Here is a 4,510-nt window from a genome sequence, read left to right as displayed (position 1 = left end):
GGGTTCCAGGAAAACAAGAACAAAAACAAAACAAAACAAAATGAAAAACAGAAACCACACACCTTCCAGTCTTCTCTCTGCTTGACTGACCTAATATGCAGAAAAGGCCTTTAACTATATGTGAATTTTCTCCTGCATACAACATGGACAGGTCCAAAGGAACCTGCCAACAGAGGGCAGAGAACAGCCATGGAAAGCGGGATAAAATAAAGAAGAAAAGATACACTTCGAAACAGCATTTCAATAAAGGGAGAGGAAGAGGCAGTGTAAAAAAGAGAAACACAATGAAACATATTGAAGGCAAAGAGAGAGTTTACAAAAATTCTACATTGCTTCTTTTAACCCCAGTGAGGGAAGAGAATCCTGAAAACAGGTCAAACTCCATTATCACTCATATAGCCCACTCCTCTACACCTCCTTACTCCCCTCATGTTCTATACAGCAGTGCACAAAATGGCTTCAGACCTTGATAATACTCAATATCTTTCAAGAGCTGCTATTATTGTTTAAAGGGTCAAGGGTTTTTACTTTGTATTCACACATCAGTTAAAAAGATTTTGAATTTAAAGTACTTTCAAGGGTGCATGGGTGGCTCCATGGGTTAAATTCTCTGCCTTCGGCTCAGGTCATGATCCCAGGATCCTGGGATGGAGCCCCGCATCAGGCTCTCTGCTCAGCAGGGAGCCTGCTTCCCTTCCTCTCTCTCTGCCTGCCTCTCTGCCTACTTGTGATCTCTGTCCATCAAATAAATAAAATCTTTAAAAATAAATAAATAATTTTTTTTTAAATAAAGTACTTTCAAATCAGAAATCAGATCCCAGCTTCTAACTTACCTGTCTAGATATGTATGCTGAAAGTCAAACTGGTACCAGACTCTGAGGGCCAGAAACACGAGTTTTGTGAAAAAGTGGTTTTTCTAAGGATTCTTGAGTTTAAGAACGTCAGGAGGAGCAACTGTGTGTTTATCTTCACGACAGTTCATGCCCCAGGTGAACCCTATTTTTTACCCATCTACTCCATTAAAGCCTGGACCTGCACCTCTATGCATTCCCAGTGGTTTCCGTTGTTCTTCCACACGTGACATGTTTTCCCAGATACATATACTGCTTCCCTATGTTCCTAATACCATCCTTCAGCATTATTACCAACCCCAGTAATTACTTAGCTCCCACTGGGAGCACTGGATAATATAAAGCTTCAGATATAATATTCTGTGTATATTTCTTTCTCCACTCCACTTAAAAGTCTACTGTCTTTACAAAATCTTTCACTGAGAAAAAGAGACACATGTTCCTGCCCCACAAATATGTCACATAAAAAGAAGTAAAGGAGGGGTGCCTGGGTGGCTCGGTCAGTTAAGCATCCAACCCTTGGTTTCAGCTCAGGTCCAGATCTCAGAGTCCTGGGATGGAGCCCTGTGTGGGGCTCCGTGCTCTGTGGGGAGTCTGCTTTACAGTCTCACTCCCTTTCCCTCTCCTTCTTTCCCTCCGCCCACCACTCATTCTCCCTCTCTCTCATGAATAAATAAATCTTTAAAAAAAAAAAAGCAGTGGCAAAGGAAACATGACCACAACAGCTTCTAGAGAATGGAAATGTATTAATCACTTTTTAAATATTTCGCTCTACTTAGAATTTCCTAGAGAAGCCAAAGACTGGGAAGAGGAGGAGAAATCTGAAACAGGATCTGACAAAACTGTGCTCTTTTCGCATGGCTACAATATGTCATAAAAACCAAAAGAGTAGCTAGTTTGGGCCATGTAGAATTGGTTGGTAGACAGACTAAAAGCAGGAAGACCTGAAAAGAGGTCAAACTCCATTCTGAGGCTCCTGGAGAAATCCAACATGAACTGCTAAGTGCCTGATCTAGGGTGATGGAATAGTAATGGAGAGAGAAAAACAAATATGCTATAATAGGAAGGAAGAAACAACAGGACTTGGTGGCAGACTAGAGCCATAGGATGAAGTGGAAGAAGGCAAAGACTATGCTAAGGTGGGGGGTCTCACAGGTAAAGGCCAGGGTGAAAAATGTAAATGTGAGAAGGAGCTAGGGGTCTGCAAACCCTGAAGCCCCTGCTCCATCAGATGTGGATGCCCCCGCTCTGGGATGGAGCCCAGAGTCATCAGCTGGTACAATTCTCCTTTAGGACTGTTTCGACAGCATCTGTGACAACTCTCTGGGGCTCCAGTCTCACGTCCCTCCAAGTCATCCTCCATGATGTGCTCCGATGCCAAAGTGACCTTTTGAAACAAAAACCCAAGTATGTCACTTCCCTGCTCAAAATCCTTAAATGGTTCCCCATGGAAGATGTGTTTTTCAAGCTGTTATTTTTAGTATCAAAACCCTTCCTTCAGGGGCGCCTGGGTGGCTCAGTGGGTTAAGCCGCTGCCTTCGGCTCAGGTCATGATCCCAGGTCCTGGGTTCGAGCCCCACATCGGGCTTTCTGCTCAGCGGGGAGCCTGCTTCCTCCTCTCTCTCTGCCTGCCTCTCTGCCTACTTGTGATTTCTCTCTGTCAAATAAATAAATAAAATCTTTAAAAAAAAAAAAAACCCTTCCTTCAAACCACAAATTTAAATGTAAAACAGAAATGAAGCCCAGCTGTTCCAGAAGCAATAGCAGTGGCAGGCCCAGACGCCCATGCCCCCTGCCCTTCGTGGCTCTCCACGCAGAGCCCCCGGGCCTCTGGACGTCTCCCCTTCACACGTGGGGAGCACCGATTATCCAAAATGTATATATGTAAGATGGTTTCAAGGAATCCACTTCCAGATCCTCACCTTCCATATGTACTCATTCCTAAATGAGCTGCCAAAGAACAACCTTGTGCTCACACATACCTCCTGCTTTAAGAAAGAAAGCCATGTCCCTCACTCATGCCAAAGCTAAGGATGAGGAGTTGTTCTAGGGAGTGAAAACTGCTGGGACACCAAGCAAAGGGATATATAAATGAAGACATTGATCCAGGAAAACTTTGAAAGATGAATCAAGGTGCCTTAAATTGATAGGCTTCCTGCCTTTTCCCCACCCTACACATAATTCTGTAAAAGGTAAAACAGCACTGGAAATGGCAGGTTTAGGGGTGCCTGGGTGGTACAGTTGGTTAAAGTGTCCGACTCTTGGTTTCAGCTCAGTTCGTGATCTCAGTCAGAGTCTTGAGATCAAGCCCTGCGTTGGGCTCTGCACTCAGTGCAGAGTTTGCTTAAGACTGTCTCTCCAGGGGCACCTGGGTGGGTCAGTTGTTAAGCATCTACCTTTGGCTCAGGTCATGATCCCAGGGTCCTGGGATTGAGCCCCTCCTTGGGCTCTCTGCTCAGTGGGAAGCCTGCTTCTCCCTCTCCAGCTCCCCCTGCTTGTGTCTCTCTCCCTGTCAAATAAATTAAAAAAAAAAAAAAAAAAAAAAGACTGTCTCTCCATTTCCTTCTGCCCCTCCCTCTCCAAATAAATGAATAAATCTTAAAAAAAAAAAAAAAGGCATGTTTAGCCCAGGCTGGAATTCATTAGCCAAAGGATACATTAGTGATATATTTTGCCCTAAAAGTAACTGAAATACACTAAAATAATTGGATTTTACTATATATAAATTATACCCCAGTAACTTAACTTAAAACAAATCAACCAAAAAAAAAAAAAAAAAAGTAACTGGAAAGTTCTGCAGGTCATCAAAAAATTCATTAAATAAAAACCACAGGTAAGGTAAAAAACTTATTTAGTATTTAGTGTGCTTTAGAAAATAGCTAAAAATCTACTTTATTGAATTGCCATGAGATATCTGCTACAATTACAGTCAATCCTCAGTTCATTCCGACTTGTAAAAATGATCAATGTTGGGGCGCCTGGGTGGCTCAGTGGGTTGAGCCGCTGCCTTCGGCTCAGGTCATGATCCCAAGTCCTGGGTTCGAGCCCCACGTCGGGCTTTCTGCTCAGCGGGGAGCCTGCTTCCTCCTCTCTCTCTGCCTGCCTCTCTGCTTACTTGTGATTTCTCTCTGTCAAATAAATAAATAAAATCTTTAAAAAAAAATGATCAATGTTTTCCATCTCCTATTAACAATACATAAAGGTAAGCTTGGATTATAAATGTGAGATTTCAACTTAAAATTGTGTAAGGGGGTTATTATTATTTTAGGGAGCTCAGGAGCAAAAAAGTTAAAGGTCTGTGGCTCAAAATAACACTATGAGGGGTACCTGGCTGGCTCCATCTGAAGAGCATGCAACTCTTGATCTCAGGGTCATGAGTTCAAGTCCCACATTGGGCATGAGTCTACTTTAAAAGATAAAATAAAGCAACACTTTGAAAATCAATGGCTACATAGTAACTCTTGATCCTATCAAGATGTTAGTTTCCCTTCTGCTAATAAATATTTTAAATAACAGCAACTTATTAACTTAAAATGAAATTCAGAGATAATATAAGCTATCTATACACATAATTTCAAAACACCAATGAAATGTCCTAGCTGTAATAGAAAACAGAAGTAAAAGACAGTAACTGGTGGTAAAATAGTAGGCATTTCAAT

The sequence above is a fragment of the Lutra lutra genome, chromosome 13 (assembly GCF_902655055.1).
Source record: "Lutra lutra chromosome 13, mLutLut1.2, whole genome shotgun sequence".
Lineage (NCBI taxonomy): Eukaryota > Metazoa > Chordata > Mammalia > Carnivora > Mustelidae > Lutra > Lutra lutra.
Note: the sequence above shows the minus strand (reverse complement) of the source record.